The sequence below is a fragment of the Durio zibethinus genome, chromosome 19, assembly GCF_047325235.1.
Source record: "Durio zibethinus cultivar Kanyao isolate XHJ-2024 chromosome 19, ASM4732523v1, whole genome shotgun sequence".
NCBI classification, from domain to species: domain Eukaryota; kingdom Viridiplantae; phylum Streptophyta; class Magnoliopsida; order Malvales; family Malvaceae; genus Durio; species Durio zibethinus.
Window position 1 is genome coordinate 20,958,835 of NC_143180.1, and position 14,681 is coordinate 20,973,515.

Consider the following 14,681-nt stretch of genomic DNA (forward strand, 5'->3'; position numbering starts at 1 on the left):
CAATCTAATAGCTCTCAACTATTTCTTACCTATAAATAAAGTATTCCACTGCAAATCAAGAGCAATAAGAACTAAGAAAACTTATTGTTATTCACCTACCAATTTGTTCAAGCATTCAAAGTTGTTCCAAGTCAAAAAAGTACAGAAGTCATATCAGTTTTTCTCTATTTTCTTGTCTATACTATTATGTACTTCAAATTAGCAAACACCCAACCTTTGAGAGGTTCTTATAGTTTGTAAAACGCTTCAAAAATTTTATATTGTGAGTTTGTAAGCTTAAGGAGGAGGATAACCCTTAGGAGTGTGTAGTGTTGAGTTTGTAAAGCTTTGAGAAGTTTGGTTGTAATCTTCAACACATAGTGGATTAAACTCCTTGGCAAAAGAGGCTAAGGGAGAAGATGTAGGTGCCTAAGGAGGGACTGAACCTCTATAAATCTTGGTGTCATATTTTCTAATCTCTTGTTTACTTTCAATTATTGTGCTTATTTGCTTAGATAATTTGTTTAGCTAAACTTGTGCTTATTGAATATTGTTTTTGAAAATTTTATTAAGACCAATTCACCCCCCCTCTTGGTTTATTCCAAGTCTTTGAGTTAACACCCTTCCTTTGTATTTACATTGCAAATTGAACTCCAATTAGGAGTATATCTCTAATAAGGCTTAGGAATTTGCTATATGCGGCAATTAGTTAATTACTTTTGTTTCTTAAATAAAATATTTATTTCGCTTTCATATACAAAGCATTCTTTTTATACATTTAAGTAATTCTAATAAATGTTATTACTAGAGAAGAATTATAATGTCAATGTTTCTGAGCAATACGTAGGAATTAAATATACATATAAAATAGTTTTTATATATTGCTACAAATGCAAAGTTTTAATTTTTTATAAAATAAAGTTTGAATTGCTAATTTTAAACCAAAGCAAAGGAATATATTTATACACATATACGTAGGGAACTTAGGTGCTAATTTTAGTATAAACGGCTATTTATTGATATATATAATTCCCATACAGTCATCCAATTAAAATTACAATAGAGAAATACACTAATGTATATAAACCGGTAAAGAAATTAAGAAGGTCATAAAATTATTTCGAAAGAAATCAATTTTCATCAATCAATCATCATTACTATTATCTCTTAATAAATCTAATAACAAAAATATTATTGTTTAAAGTTTTAATTTTTTTATTTGTTGAATACTGAAATTTCTATTTTATTTTAATATGCAAAACATGTTTTATTTGTTCAAGAAATTATAATCATTTACTACGAGGTATTACGTTATAATATTTGTATAAATTGTACACATATATTAATAGTTAGACCAATATTCAATAATATATTCAGGTACCAATTTATTATATAAACATATACTTATTGAAATTAAACCAATTCTTCAAGTTATAGTTTGGAATTACTTTATCGAAAAGTGTATGTCAATTTATTGATTATTTAATTGCTTTATCTAAAAGTGTATATCAATTTATTGATGAAGAGGAAATTTAGGGAGATAGATGTCAAGATGGAACATAGGTTTGGAGTGATGCAGAAAATGTACTAGAACATTTGAAAAAGTTGTTAGTAGCTCAATGTCTAACAAGCAAGAGGGGGACTTAATCTCCGTTAGCAAAACACAGAGGAAGCAGGGAGACTTTTAAGCTATGGACTCTTACACAAAATTTTTTTTAATTGGCTAATTACAAAATTGCAATAAAAATTATAGGTGAAATTAACCAATTTTTTTACAATAAATTTTGTTCAAAGCTTATCGTTTCTCCAAATAAATAAAATAAGAGAACTCTTCACCATAATATAAAAAAAAAGGGACAAAAAAGTTATGAAAATTCATTGATATTTAATTTGAAAACATATTGGACCAAATTCAACTAGAATTTTAATTTGGGAAAAAATGCTTTGTATTTTTGTTAATAATTGTGTTTTGTGTTTTATTGGCTATATTATTATTATTGAAATTTGGATTAAATTTAATTATAGTCAAACCCTAGCTTTAATTAAATATTAAAAATGAAAAATATTTTTTAATGATAAGCCCTTGAATTTTTCATATAAGCCTCCACCCTTCTATTATATCCAATTAAGTCCTTAAAAAATTATTTTTGTCTAATTAAATCTTTAAAGTATAATTTTGTTCCATTAAGCTCTTTTTTTAGATGAAAATTGCAAAAAAAAAAAAAAAATATTTCTGGCTAAATCAACATATGTGTCGTAGTTCTTTCTATGATGCCAACATTTACATTATATATATTTGAAAATTAAAAAGCTCTTCGGATGCTAAAGTGACTTACTATATGAATCATTCATTACATATTATGTAAATGATAACCCAACTTAAATATTTATATTTTGCAATGCAAACATTGATTTAACAAAAACAATCATTACTGTTGACGTGGTAAAAATAAAAATTTTTGATGGTTTTCATGTAAAATAAAATTTAATTAAATAAAAATAATGTTTTACGCTTTTAGTTGGATAAAAAAAGATAAAAATTTATTTGAAAATTTTGAGAAATGAACAACAATTTTTTAGCATTTTATTAAAAAAAGTACAAATTGAAGTTATATAGTTTAAAATCATTACTCAAATCTGTTTTAAGTGTACTCAATACAATTATAATTAAATTTTGAATGATTAAAAGTTAGGGAATGAAGAAAGGTTAGAAAGTTGAAATTGTGAGAAATACTGTGTATGAGTGTGTATAAGAATAAATGACCAATAAGTAGTAAAATCAAAAAATTATTGTGTTAAGTTGTGTTTATTGTAATTTGGTGTACTCATCAATTGTATCTTTTGTTTATTCAAACAAACAAAAAAGTGATATTAAAATTGCTGAAGCATTCCAAAGCAAAAGTACTATAACAAATTGAGACTACAGCAAAATATTACAATTGACACTAAAAGTCAAAATTCTACTTTTGGCCATTAGTTAAATTTAAAAAATAAAAATTTATGAACATACAAATTAATTGCTTAAACACAACTATTCTATATCACAGTCGATTCACTACAAGAGCTTTATTATTGGATGCTTAAACATTTTCAAAACAAAGAAGAGAAAAGAAATAAATTGAAAGCAAATACACGTGCTTAGAATTATTATTCAAATTGTTACCACCTTAATATTAGCCACTGTAGACTTCATGATCCCATAATTCTCCCAATTTTATGATTAAGAAAGGATTGGGCAATGGAAGCGATTGACGGATAAGGGCTTGAGCAACTTGTTGCATGGTTGGCCGGAGTTGGGGGTTGCCATTCAAGCATGCAAATGCTAGCTTTGTAGCAGAGACAACATCCTTTGCAACTTGTCTTACCGGTGGTGAGAGACGTTGGTCTATCATATCTTTAAGTAAAATCAGTTGGTTGTCATTTGGTATCAATGTCGATGTCAATGTTGATGCTAATGATGATGATGGCAAACATGAAATTAAATCACCAGGATGCCTTCCCATAAGTATTTCCATTGTTAGCACCCCAAAACTGTAAACATCACATCTTTCATCTACTTTCATTGTATAAGCCAACTCTGCTGAAAAGATTATATCTAATCAATGTGCTCTATTAAACAATAAATATATCTAATCAAATACATTATTATATAAGAATATTGAGAAGATTATAAAATAATGGTGAAAAGAAATTATGAATGTTTAGAAGATTACATGAAAATTAAAATTCAGATGTTTAAATAAGATTTTATATTTAATTCATCAGCTTGATATATTGAATATTGACAAATTAAGTGTTAAACTTCAAAGATTAAATAGACATTTGATACTTGATTTAGACAAATTCTTTGATGCTTAAATTGAAAAGTTACAATCTTAAATGTTAAACTTCAAAATTTATTACACATTTGATACTTGAATTAGAGTAAAATTCTTTGGTACTTGAGTTTGAAAAGTTACAATCTTAATGCTACTTGAACTTTGTTTTAATGCATCAATTTGCACACAAAACTAACACTTTTAATTAAATGATGACATGTTTAAAGCATCTTAAAAAAAGAAATATTAACAAGTACCTGAAGCTATGTACCCGAAAGTGCCAGCAAGTGTGATCCAATTGGAAGAGTCAGGCTTTAAAAACCTGGCTGTGCCAAAATCTGAGACATAAGCCTCATAGTCCAAATCTAGAAGAACATTGTTGCTGGAAATGTCTCGATGAATTACAGGTGGTGAATGGTCATGATGCATGTAAGACAAGGCATTGGCCACTCCTTTTACAACATTTAGCCTCTTCTCCCAATCCAACTCCATTGCCTCGTCCTTGTTGCTTAACACCTTTCTCAAACTTCCCCTTTCTACAAACTCACAAACCAAAAATGAGTTCTTTGGATGCGAACAAAAGCCATACAGCTTCACAATGTTACGATGCCTTATTTCTGATAAAGCATGAATCTCGCTTTCAAAGGCTTTCAAGTTTTTCAAAGTCATGCTATCTTCAGATTGGTGAAGTTTCTTCACAGTAACCACCTCACCAGTGGGTATCGCAACTTTATAAACAGTTCCATAGCGTCCTGAACCAATGCAATTGTTGGAGCTGAAATCTTCAGTGGCTTCAATATTGTTCTCGTAGAGTATTCTTCCATTATATCCCCACAATGTGAAAAATTCTCCAAGTTGTGCATCTATTGACTCAGATTTTCTGGTTCGGTTCTTTTGGCAAAGAATAAGGATACTCCCAACCATGATAAAGAGAAAAAGAAGAGCAATGAATGGAATAACAATGAAAATGATGACTTTGGTGCTTTTCCTACGACCGTTGCTAGCAGCAGCGACAGCACAAGGCATTAGTCCAGTGGCATTACCACATAGGCCTTTATTGTTTCTAAAGGCATCAAATGAAGCCTCATGAAATGCCTTAATGTTAGGAATAGGGCCTTCTAATTGATTGTAAGAAATATTCACAACTGTCAAGCTTTTCAAATCATTAAAAGAATTTGAGATGGAACCATTGAGCATATTGTGAGAAAGGTCCAATATTTCCAGGGAATGTAATTTCGCAAGCTGTTGTGGTATCTCCCCAATAAGTAAATTCTGACTTAAATCTAGATTTTGAAGACCATTTATATAGCTTACTGAAAATGGAATGCTTTCGCCAAGTTTATTCTTGCTCAAATTCAGGTCCAATAACTTTGAGCAATCTCCAAGTTGATTAGGAATCGGTCCACTCAAATTGTTTGATGCCAAGTTAAGATGTTGTAGATTTGAAAGAACTCCAATCTCTGGTGGAATTTTGCTGAAAGTTGGTTACCACTTAGCAGAAGACCGAACATCATTGTCAATGCTCCTAATTCCTTGGGAATCTCGCCAACAAGATGATTTGAAGAGAGATCGAGTTGCCGTAACTGAGTTGCATGTTGCAACTCTAGTGGGATCTTTCCAGAAATGTTGTTATTGGAGATTTGTAGGCTTGTTAGATTATGACATTGCCCCCATTTTGGAGAAAGCTCACCATACAATCTGTTGTTGCTTAATGAAATATAATTCAAATTTGGATAAACAGCAAAAGCTTCTGATATATTTCCTGTAAAGTTGTTTCCTTCAAGCCTAACTCTGTATAAACTTTTGCAATTTTTCAAAGTTGGTGGGATATGACCCGTCAAATTGTTGTTGAAAGCCGTAAGCCTTGCGAGTTGTCCACCTCTGCATAAATTTTTGGGTAATGGACCGCTAAGATGGTTATCTGCTAATTGTAATGATTGCAAATGTGTAAAATTGCCGAGCGTTGAAGGAATTGGCCCTGATAAATGATTATAGCTAAGATATATCTTCATAAGCTTTGACATGTTTCCTATGGAAGCAGGGATTGAACCAGAGAAATTATTTTGACTCAAATCAAAGTCAGTGAGAGATTTAAGCATCCCTATCTCTTGAGGTATCGACCCAGAAAACATATTTTGACAGAGGTAGAGAGTGGATAAGCTAGTCAAGTTTCCTATTGAAGCAGGGATTGAACCAGAGAAATTATTTTCACCCAACTCAAAGTCAGTGAGAGATTTAAGCATCCCTATCTCTTTAGGTATCGACCCAGAAAACATATTTTGATGAAGGTAGAGAGTGGATAAGCTTGTCGAGTTTCCTATTGAAGCAGGGATTGAACCAGAGAAATTATTTTCACCCAACTCAAAGTCAGTGAGAGATTTAAGCATCCCTATCTCTTGAGGTATTGACCCAGAAAACATATTATGATGAAGGTAGAAAATGGATAAACTGGTCAAGTTTCTTATGAAAGCAGGGATTGAACCAGAGAAATTATTATGACTCAACTCAAAGTCAGTGAGAGATTTAAGCATCCCTATCTCTTGAGATATTGACCCAGAAAACATATTATGATGAAGGTAGAGAATGGATAAACTGGTTAAGTTTCTTATGAAAGCAGGGATTGAACCAGAGAAATTATTATGACTCAACACAAAGTCAGTGAGTGATTTAAGCATCCCTATTTCTTGAGGTATCGATCCACAAAACATATTTTGATAGAGGTGGAGAACAGATAAGTAGGTCAAGTTTCCTATGGAAGCGGGGATACAACCACGTAGATAGTTATCAAAGAAATAAATCTCGGAAACTGAACTCAGCCTTCCTATCTCTAATGGAATGGAACCACTGATCTCATTACTTGCCAAGGAAATCAACTGAAGACCTTTCAATAAGCAAATTTCGGATGGAATATTCCCCGAAAAGTTATTGTATGACAAGTCAAGGAAGGTGAGCTTGGAAAGGTTCCCAATGTGTGAGGGAATGGGCCCATACAGTGAGTTGTTGACAAGGTTAAGCCTCATCAGGTTAGGGAAGAAAAGAAAGCTAAGACTATGAAGTGTACCTTTCAACCCATAATCTGGAAGGCTTAGACTGGTGATGCTTTCAGCCTTGTCGCAGGTAATTCCAACCCAACTGCAATGGGTGTCTCCAACCCACAAAGAAGAGAGCAAAGTTTGGGTGTTGTTGTCAAGGCTAGCTTTCCATTTTAGAAGAGCTTCCGCTTCTTTACCTCTTGTAAGTGCAGCAATGGAGGATGAAGAAGCAAAAACAGAGGAAGAGTGAAGCAGGACAAGTATGAGGAAGAACATGACTTTGAATGGTATTAAGAAAGATGACATGATTTGGATAGTTCAAAAAAGATCTTTTGTTAATTGTTCTAAATTACATTGGCTAGCATGGTCAGGTATTTATGCAAAATATAAGAGCATTTTAGTGCGAAACATCAAGTGGAAAAATATAACTTTAAAACCGATGCGTCTTTTACGTTTAAATTACCTTTGATAGATGATGACTATTGGTCTTCTACGTTTAAAGGACAATTTTAGCTTTAGTTTGCACTTATTATTAATCAAATGTTAAAAAAATCATGATAATTATTTTAAATGAAAATTATATCTTATACATCAATTAAATTTTAAATTCTATAAATGAGTTTATACATCAGCTATAATTTTATATATTGATAATGAAATTTTTAAAATTTAAAAATGAGATAAGGGAGTTGGCATGAATTTATTTAATTTTAATAATTAATTTTTTAATTTAATAAATATATTTTAGCGGAATACTTGTCAACACTATAATTCTACTATCATTATGTAGAATAATTTTTAATTTAATAAATATATTAATGTACAAAATTTTAAAAAATTTTAAATAAAATTAATATATTTTTTAAATAGGTATTTATACTAAAAATTTCTAGGTATTTGTTCTTTTATTTTGAGAATGTGAAATTTGTTGGTAAATGAAAAAAAAGGTAAGTTGGAGGCTTATAAGGGTTTTGATGAAGGTTTTGGATTTAGAAATAAAAAACTCGGTTTATACATATATATGTATATATTAATTAAAACCCAATTAATTTGTTTTTGCGTCACCTCCCTCACTTTGAATTTACATTACAAATTGAACTCCAATTAGGAGTATATCTCTAATAGGGTTTAGGAAATTGCTATAAAATGGCAATTAGTTAATTATTTTTTTGTTTCTTAAATTAAAAATTTATTTCATTTTCATATGAAAGAGCATTATTTGTATACATTTAAGTAATTGTAATCAATTTAATTAATAGAGAAGTATTATAATGTCAATGTCTCTGAACAGTAAGTAAGAATTAACTATACATTTATAATAATTTACGAAGAGGAATTAATTAAATAATGTTATTTTTTTAATAGATGTCAACCTAATTTAACCAACTCGGCTTGATCCACCTCTAATAGGAAACTCACTTGAGTTTATTTTAAAAATTATAAAGATTATTCCTAATCCTTCAAAAAGTATTTCCAAATCTGTTGTTGTAGTGGATTAGATTTCATGATATGCGTAAGCGAAGAGAGATAATGTTTGACTTTTGACTGAACCTCTATAAATATGTAACTTTTTATTTTTCTTTTCTTTTTTTTATTTAATTTCATGTTACCTTGGACTTAAATTTGATATATAAGTATGCGTTAATATTATTTTAGTTAAAAAATATTATTTCTAATTTAATTTAATTAAAAATTAAACATTTGAGAATGTACTCAAATTAAAATGTTTTAATGCGTGTAAATTACACTCGGTTAACGTTACATTTAAATGTTAAGTTCATTTTTATTATTGAAAAACACTTCGTTTTATGCTATAATTAAAAAATAATAATAATTAAAAAAAAAAAAAACCAAACTTGAGTTATAGATCTTATCCTTTAGATCTATTAAAATTAATGATTAAAAAAAGGTTAAAAATATTTTTGCGCAAGTTGATATGTTCCCATAATTTAAAAATGCAAAGTTTGAATTTTATATAAAATAAAATTTAAAATGGTAATTTTAAACTAAAGCAAAGGAACACATATAAACACACATATACATAAGGAACTTAGGTGCTAATTTTAATATAAATGGTTATTTATTAAAAACTCCACCCACAAGGTATAAGATAATGTTTTATCATTCACTATATGAATTAATATGTATCATTCCCATACAGTCATTCAAATAAAATTGAAATAGAAAAAAACATCAATGTATTTAAATTGGTAAAGAAAGTAAATTCATAAAAAAAATATTTTGAAAGAAATAAATTTTCACCGATCAATTATTATTATTACTATTATCTCTTTCTAAATCTAATGCCAAGAATACTAGTGTTTAAACTTTTAAGTATTTTTATTTGTTGAATACTGAAATATCTATTTTATTCTAATATGTCAAACATGTTTTTATTTGTTTGAAGAAATTAACAGAAGTATTAAGTTGCAAATGTAAAAAGAAAAACCAAGATAATTAATTTGTCAAAAGCTTAAGTATATGAAATAAAAAATTTTATTTTCTTAATTTCTTATCTTTTTGAAGTTTAACAAATAATCAATAATATTATGTATATTAATTAAACTCAATCACATAAAATATTGACGAAAAGTTAATTTCAGTATTCATGTTAAAATAAAAAATCACAAATTTTTTGGTTCACAATTTAACTACTAGTTAATCAACATATTCATTAAAGCTACAACCTAATTAAGATTCATTATCCTATCATTATAGTTATTAATTAATAAAATAAAAATACAGATAAAAGAAATAATTAACAAAATAAAAAAAGACTTAAAGTAATATTAATTAAATAAATACATTGGTTCCAAAAGGACATCTTTTTAATTACAATTTGAGACTCTAAATTACAGATCTCTAGTTCAAATTATGAAATAAGATAGGAGATGAAAGAGTGTTACCATTTACTTATGATAGAATAACCTAGTATGACTTGTGCCATTTATTTTTGATTTATTTTATATATGAGAAAAATGTAATTTACTTATATAATGCGTTTGAGAGGTGTGGAACTTCTGTGGAAGATAAAAATATTATAACTTTACTTCAATATTCTTTAAATCATTAAATCATTTTTTTTCTTTTTTAACTTATTAATATTAGTTAATCAAATCAAACTAAGGGTGTGAAACATTTGTACAGTAAAAAAATAGAATTTGCTTTTTTTTTTTTAATATCTAACAATAGAATTCTTAGAATATAAACTTTAGTTTTTAGGTAAAGTGTTGGTTTAAAAAAGCATTAAACTTTTTTTTTTTGGGTTTTGTTTTTATAATTTTTTATTATATATTTATATTAGAATAATGTTTCATCCATTTTGCGTAAGGTTGCCTTTCTCTAAAAGAAATTATTTATAAGAAACTTAAATTAAATAATATTACTTGTGAAAAAAATAGTAATAATTATAAAAGAAAGATAATTATTTCAAAATATTAATTTTTAAAACAAAAAAATATAGAAAATTAAGTTAATTTAAAAATGGATAAATCGATAATTTTAAAATTTAATTCACAATTAAATATAATAATCAATTATAATTTTTATTTATGCAATTTTTTTGACACATAAATAGTATGCAAAGCTATTTAATTATATAAAAATAAATAAATTTTCGTGGAAAAATAATTTTGATAATAAAGAAAAAACTTTTTAAAAAATTGCATTTGACAAATATGTCATTTTGACGTATTAAAAAAGTAAGTAAATAATAATAATCATGAATTAAAAAATCACGTCATACCACAAGCTAAAAACAATAAAATAAAATAAAAAGAAAATACTCACTCATCACTATTCTTTTTCTATCACCAAAAAAAAAAAAAAAACCCCAAAAACTTATCATTTTCCTCTCTTAAACCCCATTTTCTTGCAACAAGATTTTGACTTGATGGCAAAAAGAGATTTTGTGGATTTGATCCAACTTTGAATTCAATTACACATTTGAAATTTGCTAAAATTTTGAAATTCCTTCTCCTTTTTAACAAAATAAATGAATTTATCTTTTGACTTTTGAAAAGCCTGCTTGAAATACATTACACCCTTCAAATACTTCATCCAACCATAGCCTAGAAGAAGAAATTTAGTAAGGGCTTAATCCCAGTTTCAGCAAGAAATAGAGGGTGATATTGCTTTCATAAAATCATGCGGAGAAATATTAGTGTTTTCACATTTTAGGTTCTTTTAATTCTTTTAGCCATAACTTTATGCTTAATACTCATTGGTTTAGAAATAAAAAAGTAGCCAACATTTCAAAAAAATAAAAAAGAAAGAAAAAATAGACAAAATCAATTGCTTTAAGAAATGCAAACTTTCCAACTTTGAGAAAATTTGCATCATAATCATAATTTTTATAAAAGCGTTTGATTCAAATAAAGAAGATTATTAATCATATTTTTATTTTTGATTATTTGATTATTACATTTGGTTATACAATTTTTTTTGTATCAAGAATGTAAAATTATCAGTAATACCAAAATAGGGCTTCAAAATCAAATAAATTACAAAGCTAAATTGACACCTAAAAATATTCCAACGATGAACCTCTTTTGACACCTAGCTACATTCATAATTAAATTTTGTTGTTTTTTTTTATTTTAAAAAAATAGATTCAAATTTTATTTTAGAGATGGAATAAATACATCAATCAACTTAATAAAATATTTTGATAATTTTTATTTTTCTTACTTTGCATGCTCTTTTAAATGCACTTATAACCAAATATACAATATGCATGAATTCAAATAAATTTGTTTTGCCAAAATACGTGAACACCGCTAATTTCCCTTCCATAAAGAAAGAAAAATAAAATTTGAAGAAGAATTAGTGCAAATAAAACTTGGAACTGAATTAAGCTCATTGCCATCCATAACGGATCCTGGAATTCTAATTGGCCAGGCAAATTAATATATATGTACAATATTATGCCTAAAAAGGATATAAATAAAAATTAATTCAAGTGCAATAAAAATGGACCTGGCTACGCTCATAGTAATTTATTTTACTTAAGTTTTTATTTCTATTGAGAATATGTTTTAACTTCATTTGATTTTTTTTTAATAAAATATAATAATTAATGATAACTTTTGTATATATTTTTAAAATTCTTTTAATTATTTAAAATTAAAATATATTAAACATGTAATTATTTTAAATTATTATTTTATTTTTAAAATAATTAATTTTTATTATTTAATTTAATTTATTCTTATTTTATAAACAATTTGATAAATTTAATTCATACATAAAATTAGAAATTAAATAAATAAAAATGTGCCAGATAGATAAAATTATAATTTATATATAATAGTCTAGTACAAAAAATATAGTTTAATATTCAAAAAGATTATGATTTTCAAAAAATTATAATCTAATATATAAATGGACTACAATTTTTAAGAAATCATAGTCTATATAGATAAATTTGTAGTTTAATATGCCTAAAAACTTTGATTTTTGAAAAAATAGTCTAATATTAAAAAAAATACAATTTTAAAAAAAATCGTAATCTAATATTAAAAAACTGTAATTTTTTTTTCGAGTACCCCAGTTAACTTTCTTTCTCTTATTCCACCATAATAAAGAAACGAAAAGAAAAGAAAATTAGAAACATCTCAATTGACGTCAGTGTCAATCGGTGGAAGACTTCAGAAGTCTTTCGAGAAGTCGTTCACGTTATTCACGATTTACGTGGTCTAGCAATCACTGTAGATATTTTTGGTCGTTAAAATTAGTTTTAACGAAATTGATTATTTATTATAATAGAAAATTTTAAATTAGTGGTAGAATTTGGATATGAAATAATAATGATGCCGACATGTTTTCACCACATTCATAACTTGTGGTCTTGAGTTGACTCCTGTGTGTACCACATTTGTTTGTATATTAGTCCCATGAACACGTTAGTTTATTAGTCTTTGTGGAAATTAAACGGAAAGGGGTTGAAAAAATACTTGAACATTCATGTTTGCCAATATAATTTATACATAATAATTAACAAAATATTCCTGTGAACTATCCAAATCATGCCTTTTCTTTTTTATTTTTCATTGATCAATTATCTATTTAAAATATTTATTGAGAGTTAAATCCTAATAAAATACATTTAATTTTTAAACATTATTATATAAATGTCATGAAAATTATAATTGATTTATTCATTGTGTGCATAGCACTGATTTAAAACCAGAATAAGAGTAAAATATGTACTGCTCACACCCTACTTGCCCCATCCTAGTTAATTGCCTTTCTCGTTTTCCCACCACAATAAAGAAAAAAAAACGTAAGAAAGGAAACGAGATGTAAAAGTAGAGCCATCTTAAATTGATGCCAATGTCCATTGGAGGAAGACTTGAGGAGTCTTTCAAGGAGTGTTTTACGTCATTGACGATTTACGTGGTTTTTCAAAGATTTGATCACACCCTAATCTGCACTCAATCAATGCCGACATGTTTTCACCACATTCATGACTTATAGTCTTGAGTTGACTCATGCGTGTGCCGCACTTACTCATATATTAGTCTTCGTGGAAATTAATTGGAAACGGGTTTAGCCATGTTATCCATGCTAGCCAATGTAATTTAAACTTAAATAATTAACAAAATATATTTTCCTTTGAACTATCCAAATCATGGCTTTTTTCTTATATATTCCTTTGAACTATCCAAATTATGGCTTCTTTCTTAAAATCATTCCAAGTCTTGTTTTTCTCATGCTTTTGTCGGTTCAGCCATCAAATGTTTATCTAAATGAAATTGTAAAATATTATTTTTTATTTAATAAAACTTTATTTTAAATGAAAACTTAATGAAATTTCTACATTTTACAAGCTCAAACTAAAATTTTAATATTTTAACATAGTAGGTTCATTGTTAGTATTAATTTACGCAATTCCTTTATTTAGGATTATTACACAATTTTAATAATTACAAGAAGACAAAACTTTTGAATATAAACATTTAACTAATAATAAGTGCATATACATTTAATTTTATCTAGGTCGATTCGAATTTATTTGATTTTTGATGTTTGATGTCAACATTCTTATTTGGGGTAACTTAAGCGTTTAAATTGAATTTAGTTCATGTAGACTTATTATGGATTAATTATTTCTTTCATTTTACATGGACCTAAGCCCAGTCCAATTCAATTTGGGACAATTTGAAATTAGGTCATAGGACCTTAAAAGACTAAAGTCTAAAGGCAAACTTTAAAACCTAAAGTTGATAGTGAAGGCTTTGAATACATTTTAAAGCTCAAGAATTCAAAAGGCTCAATTTTATTTAACTATTTTAATTAAATGAGAAATTAGACAAAAAAAAAAGTAAGAACACAAACTAAAGGTGGCACTGCCAGCAACCACTATGTTGTACCCTTTGTCATAATGTATAGATCTATGAATCTATCACTAGATATAAACTTTAAGGAGTCGCCACACCAAATGGCACTTCATGTTCTAAAGATCAACCAGATCCAGAACCGTAAACCCTTATTTCTCAACCAGAGGATAAAGGCAAAAAAAAAGTATCAAAAATATCTAATCTAGATATTGATGAAGTTCTTCGATTCCCAGATCTGCCAAACCCAGATCTTGTGGAACAACATTTACTTCATTTAAAAGAAAATTTTTCTCACCTAAAAAAGGATGAGATAAAGCAAACTTCAGAATCTGGCCAAACCAGTTAGGTTAAACTAGAAGCCCTTATAATTGATTCATTAAACAAATAAACATTTGTTCAAGGTGGCATATATCTTGACCTCTCTCAAATACACTATGTGCAAGGATAGATCACAGAATACTGCCTCAAGCAAAAAGCTACTAAATAGGTAAAATCTAAACTTAGTTACAAAT

General features: G+C 27.5%; 1 pseudogene; it reads right to left on the reverse strand.

The window, feature by feature from the left end:
* Window positions 1–3,070: 3,070 nt before the first annotated feature.
* On the reverse strand, window positions 3,071–7,135 carry LOC149513526 (uncharacterized; annotated as a pseudogene).
* Between the last annotated feature and the right edge of the window lie 7,546 nt (window positions 7,136–14,681).